General features: G+C 41.4%; 1 protein-coding gene across 7 annotated transcripts in view; it reads left to right on the forward strand.

The window, feature by feature from the left end:
* FOXP1 (forkhead box P1) overlaps positions 1-18,123 on the forward strand; it is a 375,390-nt gene that overhangs the window by 118,049 nt on the left and 239,218 nt on the right. The window contains exon 1 of one of the 7 annotated variants that reach the window (XM_025456560.3): positions 15,304-15,321. The exons of the other annotated variants lie outside the window; for them this stretch is intronic. The gene's annotated coding sequence lies outside the window, so the exon portion shown is untranslated. Of the gene's footprint in view, positions 1-15,303; positions 15,322-18,123 lie in introns of those variants that run through there. 7 annotated transcript variants of the gene reach the window in all.

Here is an 18,123-nt window from a genome sequence, read left to right on the forward strand (position 1 = left end):
TGATGTGTCAAGTAAAGTTACTTGTAAAAATAGGCACATTGACACAAAAGTTTTTTTCCTCCACCCCTATCTCCCCAGCAGGTTTTTTGAAACTTGGAATCATTCAGGTTTCATCTGTGAAACCCATCATTTGTTTCTATTTTTATTTTTATTTTATTTTTATTTTTTTATTTATTTATGATAGTCACACAGAGAGAGAGAGAGAGAGAGAGAGAGAGAGAGAGAGGCAGAGACACAGGCAGAGGGAGAAACAGGCTCCATGCACCGGGAGCCCGACGTGAGACTCGATCCTGGGTCTCCAGGATCCCGCCCTGGGCCAAAGGCAGGCGCTAAGCTGCTGCGCCACCCAGGGATCCCCCATCATTTGTTTCTAGAAGGTCACAGATTTTTATGAACCTCCTGGCTCACAAAGTATTGCCTAAATATCTGAAGACCTGATTTTCCTTAGCCCACCCTGAGCCGCTGTGGTCAGCACCACTTTCTGTGTCCGGTCTTGCTCTGTATTGAAATCATTTTCACATCCTCTTTCTGTAGATGTAATGGGGCTTCCGTACCCAACCCTGTGGTTCACAAGCTCTCTTCCAGCATTAGCGTTTGAAGAAGAAATCCAGAATGCTGAATAGGGGATGCAAGTGGGCAGAGAATTGGAAATGAGTAGTGAAAAAGAGCTAGCTACTCCTGGTAAAGAAAAATTCTTTACAGTAAAGGGAATGTTTAACAGACAAAATACCTTCCAAATATGCAAAGCTGTGTTTATCTCGGAGAATTCTACAGGGAACAGATCCGTAGCATTAGCAATTATGACTTAGCTCGGAAGTTCCCCCCTCACCACCACCCCGTAATGCTTATAAACATCAATATAGCTTAGAGCTTTATGTTAAACTGTTTTTCTCCTATTTCTTTTAAGAGTTATTTGTCTAACATGCTTTTATTATCCTAGATGATGTGATTTGGAAAGAAAGCATTAATTCTCTTATCAGCTCTGTTGCTTTCCCAGTTGTTGAGAGAATTGAGCTGCAGTAGTAGTTTATGAAGTAAGCAGCATTAAATGGAGAGCTCATTGCTGATCAGACTGAGCCACTTCTGAACTGTGGCTATCCAGGCAAAGGGGATTGACAGCATTTTTGCGGCATATGTATTGTCACCGCATAGCAGGCAACAGAAATCAGGCACCTTCACACACTGCCACCTCTCAGCTCATGGCTTTGTGTCATCTAAATTTTTGAGACACAAGCTGCCTTCACTCTTCACACCTTCACTCTTCACTCCATGTTGCTGGTTGAGTCTGAGTTCAGTGGATGGAGTTTCCTTGGATGATGATTTTTTTTTTTCCTTTGGATGATGATTTTGAAAGGTCATGGCTGTTCAGTATAGATACTGTAAGTAATATATATTCTATCATCCTTCTTCCACTGATGTCTACGTGTCCATTCATTCATTCATTCATTCAAGAGGCGCCAAGTGACGGACTGCAGTGTGCCACGTCCTGGTGGGTTTGGGCACCTATGGAGCTATTTCTAACTCTTAAACATTTTGCCTACATTATCATGTTAGAATAATGTCAAATATAACCTTGTCAAAACAACTAGGCTGTGGGGTGTCCTTGGCATACACTGTTCATGTGTGATTATTTTCTAATGAGCTTGATGATAAATTAGATGCTGGCAGCTCATGTGGGATCGCCGGGTGAGGGGATGCTTCTGTCCCATACAGTCATTGACTCATTTATTCAGCACGTGAGTACTGAACACCTACTGTGTGTCACTGTGTGAGGTGCCGGACCCTTCCCCTTTTACTTGCTGAGTGATTTTAGAAGCTCATCTAAACCTCACTGCTTTTTGTTTGTTTTACCCCGGTACTTCGCACCCTTCTTTTGCTCGTAGTCTTCCCATTACTTGAATTGATTGTACTTTATCTTCTCCATCCTATTTTTCTTCCCCAACCAGCATAGAATCAATAACTAACCATTTCCATAGCACGCTTTCTCCTGTCTTTCTTTCCCATATCCTCTCTTCCTCCACCGCTTTGGCCTTGGCAACTCTATGGCATTCCCTGCTCTTTCAAAGCTAATGCATACCACTGGCAGTGCTCTCAGAACCATGCCTCATAGGCAGCTCTGCATTCTGGACTCAACAAAGCAAGTCATCATGGGTTCATTAACCCCAGTGTTTATGCTTTCAGATTTCTCTCATTCACTGCACCGACTATACACTATGCTTGAGCCTCTGCTACACCTACGTTCGATCTCAGAAGATGATTTAATTCCTCTTTTACTATTAAAGATGTTGGTCATATGACTCGTGAAACTTTCCTTCTCTAGACTCAGAATTTGCAGCACTTTTTCCTCTTTGATCATCTCTTTAGTCTGCAAAATGAAGAAATTCTCAGTTTATTGAGCAGCTGCCATATTGGAGCTGGAGGTGTGATTGATTGTTCATGCCTACACTCTGCATCCTTCCATTGCTCATGATCTCAGTCATTCATTCAGCAAGATTCTGGATAGTAAGTATCCAGTACTATTAGGCTTTGGTGAAGAAGTGACAGGATATTCTTGACCTAATGGGAAGAGATGTTTAGTCATAATCATAATGAAAATGTGCCTGATCTTTAGCCAACATAAAAATAAAGTTCACCTGGAGACTTGGGAAGAAGTGTATCTCCTCTCTAAAAATAACATTTGAGCTGGGTTTCAAAGTATTCGTAGGAGTTTATTGACCAAAATAGTAGAAAAGTGGCTTCCAGCTGGAAGATAACAGTGTATGTAAAAATATGGAAGAGCAAAGCATGTTTGGAAAACAGCAAGTAACTGGGAGTAGTGCTGGGTTAGTGGAGGAGGCTAGCAGGAGAAAAGCCTGGGAAGTTACAAAGGGCCTGTTACTCCAAGCAAAGAAATTAAGATTAGCCTCCGAGAAGAGGGGAGTTTTAGAGGTTTGCAAGCTGGGGAGTGACCTGATCAGATTGGCTTTTGTTTTGAAATCATATGTATGGTAGTAGCAGAAGGTCATTGGGTATTATAGGTGAGAGATGATGGTAGCTGGATGGCCATGGGAATGAGGAAAAGAAATCTAACACACAAGACTAAGAATTACCAGGTCCTTGTGATCAACTCTGTGTCAAAAGAGATGTCAGTGACTTTTTCTGATTAAGGAAAGTAGAAGTTTTGAGGATAGATCGTTTTGTTTTGGACATGTTGAGTTTTAAGGAATCTACATAACTTTGAGTGGTGGAAATAACTAATAAAGAGAGAAGTAGCTTCCAGGGATCCAATCTGGAGTAATTAAGGAATCAGTGGAGATAAAGCAAATATACAGGGCATAGAAGAATCTAACAGAATACCAATACTGAATAGTTGGGTAGTGACAATGAGATTACACATCCCCTGGCCTGCCTGTTATAAATTCTGCCTCCAGGGTTGTACCCCAGCCTTCATACACTGGATCTGGGTGAAGCCCTTCATTCTAATTGGCTTCAGAGCTTAGGTACCACTATCCTAGTCTGGAAAATTGAGAATCCACAGTATAGAGAGTTGAAAGTAGTAGATAAAAACTTGGAGACCAAACCCTTTCAAGATACTTACCTGAATCGAAGAAAGGGGTTGAAGGTTGGCAACGGAAGAGCAGACAGGTACCCTGGAAATGATTATTTAGGGTCCAAGTACCTTGAATATATGTAGAGGCTAAAGTGAGGGAGCCAGTAAGGGGGGGGGGGGTTGATGTTGGTGAGATGGTAGTTGATGGATGAGGGCACAGGTTTAAGAGTTAAGGTAGAGGGTGAACACCCTCTTAATCTCAGAAGGAAAAGAGAAAAGGGAAGAAGGATGAAGATACTTGATGTTGGGTGGGGGAATTCCCTCTTGCCTTCTCTGTCATCTTATTGAACTCAAGCTCTCTAAACCACTTGAAACCACCAACCACTCCTTCCTTCTTGAAACTCCCTTCTACCTTCTATGTCACTCTCGAGGGCTCTAGCCCTGACTGCGCCTCTGTAGTGTAATGGACAGAGATTGGATGACTTTGATATTCAAATTCTTGTCCACTAGTTTTGTGTGTGTATGTCTGTTAATACTTTCATATCATTGGTGTTTCCTTCTTTAAAAATGGAGGTTATATGGACCCCACAAGGTAGTTGTGAAGACTAGAACTTGGTATTCAGTAAATGTCACTCTTCCTGTTTCCTAAATATAGGAATGGACTATGATTTTTCCCAAGGACCCTCCCCACGCCCCTCAGTCTTACCCACTCCCTTTGAGCTGTAGCCTCTGTACTGATGGCTCCCCACCAGCCCGTGTTTTCACTTCTGCTTCTCTCCTGAGGACAACCTCTTCCCCTCACTTGGCTGTTCTCACAAGAGCATCATTATTCTCCCAATTACGTGGGCTAGAAATCTGAGAACTTTCATTGATGCTGGCTAAGCCCTTATAATCAACTCCCAGCTTATCAGTTCTATGGCACAGGATCTCATTCATTCATTCATTCATCTGGCATTGAATTATTTATCAAACTGCCTGGTACCCTGTTGGGTACAAAACATGATCCCTGGCTTACAGTTAAGCATTCAGAAAATTAGAATGCAGTGTACTGATTGCTATGCAAAAGTTTAGTACCAAACTTGATGAGACCCTATGGGAGAAGGCTTATTCACACTTGGTGGTGAAGGTAGTCTGGAAAAGCTTCTTAGCTTGAGCTGAATTTTGAGATTCAATAGGATTTAGCTTCTTAAAGATTCATGGCAGACATACAGAGGTAGAAGGAGCCTGTGGCTACAGGTATAGAGGCATTAGAGTCAGTTGTTGCGTTGGCCACAGTTTAGACAAGGAAGCGGAGGCAAGATGGAGGGCCCTGGTATAGTGGATCATGAAGAGCTATATGCCTAGGCCAGTGCTGTGCAATACAAGTAAAAGAGCCATATAAGGATTTTAAGCTATTAGCCATGTTAAGAAAAGTGAAAAGAATCTGGTATAAATTCTATAGTACTTTATTTAATCCAACTTATCCAAAATATCATTTCAGCATGTAATCAGTATTAAAAATTTATGGAGGATACATTTTTTACATTCTTCTCTTGCATACTGCGTCTGAAAAATCATCTCAATTTGGATGTTAAAATTTCATCAGAAATACTTGGTCTGTATTTAAATTGCATAAAACTCATAGTTGAATAAATAGATTAGTGGATTCACATACCCAAGTTGTTCAACACATACTTAAAAGTTTTCCAGTAGCCTAACCGAGTATGGTATTTTTTAAATTTGAATTTAAGGTAATTTGCATTAAAATTGCCCATGTATTAAAAATCTAGTTCTCTTGTCATGCTGGACACATTCTAAGTGTTGGATATGCCTCACGTGGCTAGTGACTTTCATACTGGGTGGAACAGGCCTTCAGGTGTGAGACTCTACACTTGAGGCAGTAGGAAGTCATTGAAGCAAGAGAGGTGACAGTATCAGACATGCTGTGGTGTGGCCAGCCTAGGAGATGCGTTAATTCACATTCCGAGTTACAAAGTGATGGGAGCATACTCCAAAGCAGCGGTTTGGAGAAGCAGATATTACTTATATAGAAGGGACAATGGATGGGGATTGTTAAATTGAGAAATCAGAGAGAAAGAAGGCCGTCTGATAATTCTTGATTTGGAATATGCCCCCTTTCCTGAAAACCCCCAGCTTGGGTTTGGGTGGAGGAAGAACTAGGTGATCTCAGTTTGAGACAAGGTCGAGGTGTTTTTAGGACATCAAGGTAGAAATGTCCAGAAAGTTGTGGGAGTAGGGTCTGCAACTCTGGAAAGTTATTTTGGTTGGCAAAAATGATCCCAGAGTCCTGGCAGACATGAGGTGAAGCCATGGGAAGGATAAGGTCTTCCAGGGATGTTGCTTTAGAGCAGGGGTCAGCAAACAACTGCCCTGGGGGCCAAATCCAGCTGCCACCTGTCTGGTAAATAAAGTCTTATTGGAACTCAGCCATACTCACTTGTTCATGTGTTGTTTCTGGCTACATTTGTACTCCAGAACTGCTGCTCTAAGTAGTTGGGACAGAGACCTTGTGGTCTACAGAGCCACGAACAGTGGCTTTCTGACCCTTTTCAGAGAAAGTTTGCCAACCCTTGCTTCCAGTAGAGGAGCACTGAGGATGGAACTTGAGGCAAGGTGAAACATTTAAGAATGAGCAGAGGAAGTTAAAGCTCATTAAAAAGTGAGAAGGAGCCACCAGATGTGTAGGCAGAGAACTACTCCGAGCAGGGAAACCTGGAGGCAGAGAGAAGAGAATTTTTTTTTCGAGAGAGACAATATGAATGACAGTGTCATGTGTTGTGAGAGGTCAAGTGAGGTAAGGATTGAAGAGTGTCAATAGAATTGAGCAGCTCCAAGCTCATTAGCAATTGTGGTAGGAATATTTTTAGCGGAGAGGTGGGGCAGAAGCCAGCTCTCAGTGGGCTGAGGAACCAGTGGGAGGCAGGAAGTGGAGACAGTGAGCTATAGTTCTTTCTATCAGTTCCATCAGCTGGTGGTGGAAGGAAGGAGAGAGCAGGAGGGAGCTGACAGATGCTCGGGGTTGAGGAGGGTTATTTTCAGGTGGGCAAGCACACCTGACAGAGGCCCAGCTGAGAGGGACCAGTGAGAGAGGAAGACTTGGATGGAGATGGAGCAGGTGCTCAAGAGGCAGCAGGAGGTGGGTGCGAGGTCCAGCTTTCATTTAATCCCCGCCCTTACCACCTCTGTCAGCCCGGGATTCAAACTCAGTAATTGGTCCCTCAGTCTCCCTCCTTGAGCTCCATCTTGGGCACTTGTATCTGCATCCTAGAAGGCTGGCCTTCCCCAGCCCTACCCGCTTCCTGCTCAGTTAAGGTTCCGCCTCCACTCTGCATTTTCAGGCTTAGCCACTTCCCTTTGCAGGCCACTCCCATCCTCTTTGTTTGGAGCACACCCTGCCTCCGCCCCCTCTCTGCCCTCCTCATGCCTAAACTTCTTCAAATACTGTACTCCATTCAGATGTCAGGGTGTCACCTGAGTCTTGCCTAACCTGACCCATAATAGGTGCTCAGTTCAGTAGTATTTATGAAGTAGAAATGCAAGCAAAAAAATCCCGAGTCATTAGAATTTTAAGGCACATTATAAATTTATTATTGAACAAGAAATAGGACTCATTGCTTTGATCCCATAATAAAAACAGTACAGATCCACATAGAACATTTTTCTCAACCATGACTCTGTTGGCTCACGGGACTGGGTGAACTTTGTTGTGGAAGCTGTCTCGTGCATTGTAGGAGGTTTAGCAGCGTCTCTGGCTTCCCAGTAGCTCCTCTTCCCTCGGCTTGTGGCAACTATGGTGTCTCCAGGTATTCCAAAAGTCCTCTAAGGGATATCCTTTTCCCTCCTACTTCACATTTTTTAGTAGTTGGATCCAAGGGAAATTATCCTAAAGATATATTTAAAAAAAAAATTCTTATTTATTTTTTATTTAAATTCTTATTTAGTTAACATATAATGTATAATTCATTTCAAGGGCAGAATTCAGTGATTCACCAGTTGCATGTAACCCCTTGTGGTCATTACATCAAGTGCCCTCCTTAATCTCCATCACCCAGTTACCACATCCCCCCCTCCCCCACCACCCCTCTAGCAACCCTCAGTTTGTACCCTGTAGTGAAGAGTCTTTTATGGTTTGCCTAAAGATACATCTTATTCCAGGCAGGAATAAATGAAAACCACCCATTTTTGACCAGTAAGCAAGCTACCAGTGGCTGTGTTCTATTCCATCTAACAATGCATCCAGTTATAAAATTTAAAACAAATGCTCTGATGTGTGAGCATTGTTTGGTTGTATCACTCAGCTACTGTTGTTAAGACCTTAAGGTCTTAACACGAACCACGTTTCCCACGCACATACTTCTCTTTTTCAAATTAGCTGTTGCTTTCTATTCTTTGATCAGGGGCATTCTGATACCAGTGAGGTCAGAAATCTCCCATCACAAATATCCACCTGTTGAAAGAAAGCCAGCTTCTTGAAAAGGACCCTATAACTTGTACAAACATGGAGAGCTGTGACATCGTATTTCAAATTTTTATTTAAAGTTCGTGAATTCGTGGGAAACAAGCAAGGGAAAGACCTGATGGACTTTGCAGGGTTGTATTAAGGAACACTTGAACACACCCAGCTGTAATGTTATGAAAGCTTCCTACATAATGTGGTAGACTCAAGTCACTCTGCTCCTGGGGCGGGCATCCTCAGTGATGTGGGTTTGGTTATGGGCATTCTTTGATTCCTGTTCAGTCCAGTTTTCCCACTGTATAGACGTGTGCTAAGTGCACTATCAATTAACTACTGGTGTCCACAGTAGAACGTACAGGTTGCTCATCCTCCCTGCAATTATTAGCATGTACTTTCTGGACTTTAGCAAACTGCGTATACAAAGAAATGGTGCTGAAAAGCCAATTAAAGATTTGGTCTTTAGGTATCTAAAGGCTTTCAAATGATAATCAGAAGACTGCTTAGAACAAGACTGATTTGCAGTATCACCCTCTGTCCTGCTCTGCACTTTTCCTTTTAACTCCAACTTGGTTAACAAGAGTTAATTCTCAACAATAACCTGGAAAGTTAATGTCGTTTTCTAAGCTGTCATTAGAAGAAATGTTGACTTTATTGATGTCGTATTCCTCATAGAGCTAGGAAAAAGCAGGAAAATATGGTAAAAAATCACTTCACTGAGAACACGGTCCTACTTCAGGCTCATTTTATGATGGGGAGAAGAGTATTCAGCGCTTGGGAGTTTTTTAGTGGCTTCCCAAAGGTCTGGGTTTTATGGGCTACTCATAATCACTGTGATTTATTGAACACCTACTACATACAAGGCACTTTACATATATTAACTTTGTGTGCTCTCAGAGCACTGTGCATTTTTCATAGTAGCACTTAACACAGTTCTAATCTCCACTTATTTATATGACTAATTGATTACTGTGTGTCTTCCCCATAAGACAGTCACCTCCATGTTGATGGGTCTTCATCAGGTTTTGTTCCACATTTTTGCCCTAACACTCAATACAGGGTCTGACACATGTTAGATACAAAATAAATATTGCTCAGAGTGATGAGTGAACCCAAATACAGAATGGTATGATTTTAGGGAAGGAGAAATGGAAAGATAGAGTGGCTGGGTGGCTTGTTGAAACCCTCAAGTGGGCAGAGTGGGAAATCACGTTCATGTATGTCTGGTCTGGTATCTGCTCCCCTTCCCACCACACTTGCCTTCTCAAGCTTTAATATGCTTCTGAATCACCTGGAGGAGAGGTTGTTATCAAATGGCAGATTCTCACTCAGGAGGTCTGAGATGAGCCTGAGAATTTGCATTTGTCATAAGCTCCCAGGTGACACCATGCTCCTCTCCATAGCACTATGCTCTGTCTGTACCATGGTTGCAGTGTAAAAGGTGGTAACTTCCTATCTGTCGGAAGCATATGTGATTTCCTCTGGAAAGCCCTGCCAGAGTACTTGCTCTTGTACTGGTCTAAGGAAAGTGCCACTGGCATCTGCTCTTGGATAAATACATTGGCCTCATCTATCAGTTAGTTGGTTCTCCACGGGCTTGGAGAATCTTAACTCAGGTATTGATGACGCTGGTGGGCCCCAGTGTCCAGTACCCCCAGCCACTCAAATTTACCACAGAGATGCCAAGGAGTAGCAGCACCTTTGAAAGTTTCTCTGGGTGTTTAGTTGATGAATGAGTCCTCTTGAGAATCTGAGGTTGTCAGACATCAAGTGGTCCCACTATCAATTCTGTAGCCGTCCAGTGGCCCCAGCACCCAGGGTGTGAAGGGAGGCTGCTGTCAATGACCTGCTGTTGGCACCCACTCTACCTCTTCTGAGCACCTCAGGCTCTCCCCTTCTTATGGGCATCTCTATAAGTTTCTTCCTAACTATCCTTTCTGGGTCAGTGTTCCCTTCTAGTTCTTGAGAAATAGGTACAGAGCAGGGGGTCCAAGGACTAGGTGGTTATTGTGACCATTTGACACCACACGGGGGAGCATATCCCTGTTAGAAGGGGCTTCTCTATCAGAGTTGTGATTACTTATCACCAAGCCCTTTGATACCCAGCCCCACCTATACTTTGTCACCAGCCTCTGGCTGTTTCAGTTTCTGAGTTGACCCTTGCTGACTATAGGATGAAACCTGCATTCTCATCTTCGGGCTGACTGAGTATTCTTTGCAACCATTCACACCATATCTATTCATAATCTTTGTGGCTGATTGGAGCCTACCTTCATTCATCATGGCACCATTTTTGTGTGTATGCAAGACTTGAAGATTTGTATATGTTGTGTTCTAATTGTATAGCAGTAAAAATTGAAGGGGCACTTTTAAAAAGATTTATTTTAGCTCTGTATTTTGAAAAACTCTTTCAGATACTCTTTCCTTTATAGTATTCAGCTGTGTTAAATGTTCATGAAGGGTGGTTTAATGAGATGAAGACTTACAAGTTAAGGGCATCATTATATTATTGAAATAATACTGAAAGTAAATTGGCAGATACCTGTAGTTTGTCCTGAAGTCACTTATTTGAAGAGCTTGCTTTAGTTCTCTTTGCATGGACAGATAAGGCCCAGGAATTATAGATGATGAATAAGGAATATACCACTGATGGAATTTTCTTAAAGCACATGATATGTTTTCACATCTTTTCTATCTTTTTACATTAGGCTTTCTCCCTTTCATTTAAATTCTTCATTTGTTTGGTAATGTTGTTTTGCTTTTAACTCTGTAAACGATACGCTGATGCCGTTGTATTAATCAGACTCCCAAAGGTGATGATTAAAGCGTACAGATGTGGGAAGCCACAAATACAAAAGACAGCTTACATCTCACTTTTCTTTTATATATATAAATTATTCCCACTTTGTAATACCTTAGCATCATGGTCATTGTTCCCATAAAAAATACTGTATTTTGTGAAATGATACAATTATGAGGCATTTCCCATTATGTAGACACCGTGTCTTTAAATTATAGCAATTTCTTAAGATTTTAAGGCAAAATGAGCTCTTAGAAGTGTGATTAATAGCAGGGAATGAGGCTAATGCTGGGTCGTCGGTGGCACTCCATTACAAAAAAAGGTTGGACTCATAAAAGCATCCATCTTTTTGACCAATAAAGCATTTGAGTGATATGCTTACAGTTTTTATCCTATGGTAGTTACTTGGTACTGAGTAAACTCTGAACTCATGTTCTAGAAAGGCAGCTCTATGTAAGTGGCCCATGAACTGTTGTTCCTTGATGGTGTGAGAAAAGGCAGGCCTGTGAGGGAGGCTTATGTTGGAGCTGCCAGTCTGATTTTTACGCTGTCTTGTACAGGCTTAATACCCATGGCACAGGAGCCGCATGGCTTTGGGGGCCAAGAATAGAAAGTCTGGTCAGTTGATTATTTATTTCTCCACCAGCATGTGTGTACACAGGAGGCGCTGTGCCAGCACTTACTGAAATGCATTCTTAGGAATATTATGCTCTGGAGTCAGGGATATAACCTGCTCCTCACAGGGGTCTCTTAAGTCTCACCTCTTGCCCAGTGCCCCAGTACATAAGCTTGTACCACTCACTGGTGTGTTGGAAGAGGATTTTTAGGTAGTTCATAAATCATTCACCAGTTCTCATTATTGCGATTTGATGTTGAAGCAATTCCATTTTCAGCCTGTTTTAATCCTTCCGATAAAGCCAAGGAGAAAGTTTCCATTTGGTACTAGTATGTCTTTAATCTCTCTCTTCCAGTTGTAAGCTCATTATTTAACAAAGAAAGAACATGGCTCCTGCTCAGAGCCTTTGTGGACAGCAGGATCTAGCTAGAATTTAATAACATTGGTTGGGTTGTATTACATTTATTATAAAGTCTTTCTCTTCTATAAAGGGATACACACTGGCTTTCCATTTGACGAAGTGATACAAAGTTTCCTCTGCAATAGATTTATATGTTTGTCAAAAGTGAATACATTTTAAAAATAGTGTTGGTGGAGGTATAGAGCTAGATGGCAGAAATCACCAAGGTGAAGGTAGAAATGAATGCCTGAGCCTGGAGAACCAGCTCAAGTGTCCCCTCAGGTGCCATGAACCATTCTGAGAATCTCAGAACTTGGGAGATTTTCATCCCAGAGAGATGTGGAAAGAACAGGTCAGAGTCCTTGTCACTCTGGGGCCTACCCAGAGCTTCCTTGGGATTGTTCTCATCTTTTGAAATAGTTGATCAAACAGGTTATTTAAAAGACTTCTTAGCAAATGGGTTCTTTCACTTTAATTATTTTTATTTTATTTTGCAATTAAGGTTTATAGCGTGGGGTCTTTGGGGAACAAAATAAGTAACTGGGCACATGCATGTAAAACTGAAGCTGGGTTAGGGTTTTTACCACCCAACCGAGGCAGAGGAAAAAGGCACATTATTTATCTGTTCTTGGTAAGGAATCGGTAGAACCACTTTTGAATATAAACACGTCCTCGTTTGGGTAGCGATCATGTGGCTAGGTTTAGCTTGGCTCTCAAAACTCCCCAGCTCAGTTACGATTGGCCTTTGTCGAGAGACATGGTTTCAACTCTTTGGATTACCTTGTAGAATTGTAAACTCTCTTTGTAATCCTTCACTGGTACTCTAGTTCATCTAGGCTTTAGGAAAAGAAAACAAAAATGGAAGGCCGGAGAAGTCCTGGAAAAGACTGGAAGTGCGGATAGTGTGGGTAATGAAGATGGGGAATACGGATGGCGGGTCACAGCATTCTGCTTTTACTTCTTCATTTCTTTCTCCCCGTGAGTTTCACTAGAGCGTCAGATCAGGCACTTCACTTTTCTTTGTCTCTTGTTCATCTAGGCCACGTGCATATGCATGGCACCTGAGAGTGTTCAGTTTCCAAAGCATTTGAGGAAGAGTCCTACTGTTAGCCGTTCCCGTGGCCCAAGTCTGCATCATCATTCCGAGGGGGGCAAGGCTGGCTTTCCCTCTCGAGGGCAGTGGAACAGCTCCAGTCCCAGGTGGCTTGTGAGGGCAAAACAGGAGCAGACCCAGGTTCCCTTCTGTGGGTCTATATGGTGGTAATAGGTCCACGGACCTGAGAAAGTCCCTCCTGCGAGGACGCAGAGGGCTCACCAGACATTTGTTCTCCAGTCTTTTGATGAGGTTTTAGGGGTTGCATTGGTCTGGGGAAAGGAGACTGTCAGCAGTGATGGACTTGGGAAACAAACCACAGCATAACAAAACAGAAACACAAAAGAAAATCCTCTTGTTAGCTGTGATGTTAGGGTTGCAGAACAAAGATTAGATTATAGGAGGAGGGGATGAAAGCAAGAGCAGCTAGAGAAGGTGAAGAGGTTTAGAGTGGACTTGGTGGTGGGCATCGGTGATGGGTGAGGGGACCGCTAAAATTTTGTTAACATCTGTTAGACAGAGATGGAAGTTGCAGTAATCTGAAGGTTACTAATATACTTGCCACCATCCTCTGAGGAGTATCTTTAGTTTTTTAGGTTTTTTTTTTTTTTTAATTTCATTTTCTCATTTTCAAATTTTGCTTTAGATATCCAGCAGGGTTCTACTGTACTTTGGACTAACATTAAACAGAATTTTAAAAAATTAATTAGCTGATAATGAATGTAAGGTAGAAATTAGCAAACTGGTTTTCAGTATGTTTTGCTTATTAAATATAAAGTAATGGAGAGATACTGTTCACACGGATCACAATTAAATAGTGATATTAAACAATCTGAAAGGTAGATTAAAAATAATGCTTCAATTGCAAATTATACACCTAAATATACTATCTGTGATAAAACATGATAGCTTTCTTATAATACACAGCAAACTGTTTTACATGTTCTTGTACATGAAGCACATTTTTGAAGATGAAACATTTATAACACTTCTGTTAGTGTAGACATTGAACTCACTCACTCTTCAAAGACCTCAGATTTATTCGATAATCCGACAAACTGACCTCCTGAGTGGCTCTCTGTAACATCAGTTGATTAATTTATTTATATCGTGTTTTTTAAGGGCATCATACCCGGATATAGTTTGATTTTTTTGCTGCGTACTTGAGAAACACATCTGTTTGCGGGTGGACCCAGTGCGCTTAAAGGTATCTTGGAACAAGAAACTCGAAGAGAAGGAACATGAGGGCTCTCCTTTTAGATAAAACATTCAAGATCCGAATCGGTGTCTGACCCATATATTTCATTGATAAAAGAAGATGAGCCCAGGAGATGAATGTATAGTTACTCAAGCATGAAAACATTCCAGTCTTTTAGAGCTGTGACCAAATCCAATCTTTAGTAGTTTAAACCATGTGGATGCTTTATTTTTATCTACAAGGCAGGAAGTAAAAAGGCGTTGACTGAGCTGTTTGCTTCATCTGGAGGTGACCTCTTTTTTCTTAAAGGGGGCCATCATTTTGTTATTTCCGAGCAACATTGCCAGCAAAGAGTTAACCGGATTTCACTTGATTTGCTCTGGCTTATATGATGATGAGTAATGCGAGGTTGGTAACAGCAAATTGTTGTTTATAAGCAAACATGGCATTGTGCAAACAGGCAGGCCTGGTCTCCAACTGGTTTGATTTCATGGTGGTCAGCAGCTGATCTGTGTAACATACAACCTTTCTGCCTCTCTAAATGTCAGAAGAATGACTGTTTGTTTATCTTGCCTTCTTTGCAGCTGTTTACTCTGTAATGCATTTACCTCGACCTTGATTCCGAAGAGTGGCCCCTTTCTCCTCCCTAGCCCTGTTTACATTAGTCCTGCCCCTGGTGTCACCTATGAAATCTGTTGATTATTCCACCTGGTTAATGTTAAATTGCTCTTGTAAGATGATGTGTTTGTTCATAAACACAAATGCTGGGCCCCTTGTTTACTGTACCCATGGCAGCAATCGTTATTAAACAAATATTGCTTTGTTTGCGGGGTGCGAGCAGCAGTTTATCCTGCAAGGTCTGTTTAAAAAACACACACACATTTAAAAAAAAGAAAACTTAAATACTAGAATTTTGATAAAGAAAGAAAAAAAGGGGAACTTGTCCCTGGAATGTGGTTGAAACAGACTTAGGTTTGCTTTTCTTATCTTTTGCTTGGATGAAGGGGCTGGAGAGATTAGCAAGTTGTTTGGTTTTTCTAAGAGATTTCCTTAGTGTAATGATATCTATGCAGTTGTTTGCTTTTTTCAGAAGGGAGAGAGCTCTCCTGAAAGGCCACTAGCTTAGTAATAGAACATCAGATGGCTAGAAAACTCTTTGTGGAGCAAACAAGGACTTAGAAGGTGTAGGAGAAAAAGTCTAGTGCTATGAACAAGGCAGTCACCTTCGAAAGGTACAATCCTTGGATTTTGTATTATTGTGTGTGTTCATTGTGTGTCGTTGTGTGGGCTCCATAGGATCCTGTGTGTGATGGGTGTACTCGTTCAAGTTTGCAAAGGGAAGATTAACTTTGAGTTTAATGTATTGTGAACAAATTCTCGGTGATATAAAGAGACATCCTAACTGGGAAGAAATCATACAGTTGATCTACATATGTTTTTACAAGCTAGTGTTTTAATTCTTACCTGATATTCTCACCTGTCTCATTTTAAAATGAGTTCTATGCGTTGTATCATTTCTAGTTAAATAAAGGAGACATTGGGTCTCTTTGTTCAGCTTGATGTGTGTAACTCTTGTCCCATGGTCACTGAGAGTCACATTAGAGAAGACCAAACATTAGCCTGTCCTTTGTCAGTGTTTTGCAAACAACAGAGAAAACAGCTTACATCATCTTTGTTTTTTGTGTTTTTAATTATTGTTTGTTGCTGTTTCTGAATTTGTGTTGTGTTTCAATACTAGGCAGGGCCTGCTAGCATTTGCTGTAAATTACAAGGGTAAAATACAGACTGGGTTGAGGGCGGAGGCTAGGGGTAATGACCTTCAACAAATTGTGGTCTTTTATATCAAGAGAAAGCCTATTAATCTGTCTGTAAGAGCAACTTTCCGGGGAGGGGGGGGCGGAAATACATATATGCATACTGAAGTTTTTGAAGGATAAAATTAAATAATTGTCCCTTTCACACAATGGAGAAGTGCAAGCACTGACTTCTGATGGCCTGCATTCACTAAGCTGCCGTGATGCTCTGAACATATTGTTCACTTTGGCCACTAGAGCGGTTAGGGGCTGGAGGCAAAAGCAGGAGATAGGTGAAGTGTGTCATTGTGCACGCTAGCCACTAATTGATGTCAGGAACCTGGCCCCATGTATATGAAACTATATAATATATGGAAATGAAAAAAGAAATTCCGACCTGGTTGTTGGTTACTTTATTCCACTAGGCTATTTGTGACAGTTCAGCTGTTTGAATGTTCAGACGATTCAAGTTTGGCAGGCCTTGTTAATTCTCAAACTTACACTCTGTTTTGTTCTGTAAAAATGCATTTTAATTAAGCTCCCTAGAACACCTGGCCCCATCATACCCTAAGCTGCAGAGGCTTCCTTGTGGCAAAGCAAACAGCCTAACACAGGATTGACAAAGCTCCTTTTTGGTCTCTGTTTAATTATTTGAGCTCGTCTGGATTAATATGCCAAGGGAGTGGGTTATGCATTCTCCTTTGTACTTCTGTTTCCTAGAGCAGCTCCTTTCTAACTTCCAAAGTTTGCACACAGTTGCTATGATTACAGCGCTTAAACTCTTATCCACTGGGAGGGAAGGAAAACAAGACCAACAGTGGCCGAAATTCTGAAAATATAGACATTTGTAACTTTTAAGGGGGTGGGTGTTTTTATCCATGCTTATTGATGACTTATGAAGACCATGGAAGTTTTTTTTTAAGACAGGCTGTTAGAGCAAGACACACACAATGCATCTGAACAACCGTTCTGCCTAGGTGTTGGAATTCAAGAATTCTTTTTCTAAAAAAAAAAATCTTTTTCTTCGAAAATATAAAATTTCTGGTCTTTACTATGAAAGTCTGGTAGAAAAGGGAAATCATGTTTTTCTTAGGAACATTATTTTATTACCACCCTATTCCTCTAACTCTGTTGTGAGTCATGCATTACAGGGAAAATTAAACATCCTGCTCTCTACCTTTTTCCAGTCCAGCTGAATTGAATATTAACTGTTGATCTTGAATTTTGGTAGAGCTTTTCATTGATTGAGTATCGTCAAATTTTCAATGATTGGGACAGTCCTACTTCCGTTATGACTTAAAACAATTTAATGGCTTACTTTAGTTTCTGAGTTTCGGAAATCCAAAATGATGAGTCCTTCCAAAGGAAGTGCAGGACATAGGGTATTTTAAAATTAGGAACATCAAGGTGGTGGCCAGCACAAGCCCTTGAACTCATTTGATTGAGAAACTGGAGTTGGATTTTCCTGTCATTTAATCATTTAGCTAAGAATTCAGCAATTACGTATTAAGTTCCTACTACAGTAGTCCTTCGTATCCACGATTTTGCTTTCTGTGGATTCAGTTACCCGTGGTCTACTGGGGTTGAAAAGCAGATTATCCTCCTTCTGAGGTATTGTTAGAAGGCTGTGTCATAACGCCTAGGTCATTCACCTCACTTCAGCTCCTCACGTAGACATTTTATCATCTCACGTCATCACAAGAAGGAGAAGGGTGAGTACAGTACATTAAGATATTTTGGTGGAGGGAGAGAGACCCCATTCACATAACTTTTAGTACACTATATCGTAATAATTACTCTAGTTTATTATTGTTTTTAATCTCTTGCTGTCCCTAACTTATGAGTTAAATTTTATCATAACTCTTTTTTTTTAAATTTTTATTTATTTATGATAGTCACAGAGAGAGAGAGAGGCAGAGACACAGGCAGAGGGAGAAGCAGGCTCCATGCACCGACGTGGGATTCAATCCCGGGTCTCCAGGATCGGGCCCTGGGCCAAAGGCAGGCACTAAACCGCTGCGCCACCCAGGGATCCCTAAATTTTATCATAGATATGTATGTATGTAGGATTTGGTATTATCTGCGATTTCAGGCATCCATTGGGGGTCTCAGAACGTATATGCAGGGTGTGCCTGAAAGTCAAGTTCAAAATAAAGGCTTCCCCTCCCCCTCAAATTGTTATTAAAGAAATGGAGTTGGGAGAGGCCAGGAAGGGGATCATTCTACTCTGAATGCCTCTTT

Source organism: Canis lupus, chromosome 20 (genome assembly GCF_003254725.2).
Source record: "Canis lupus dingo isolate Sandy chromosome 20, ASM325472v2, whole genome shotgun sequence".
NCBI lineage: Eukaryota > Metazoa > Chordata > Mammalia > Carnivora > Canidae > Canis > Canis lupus.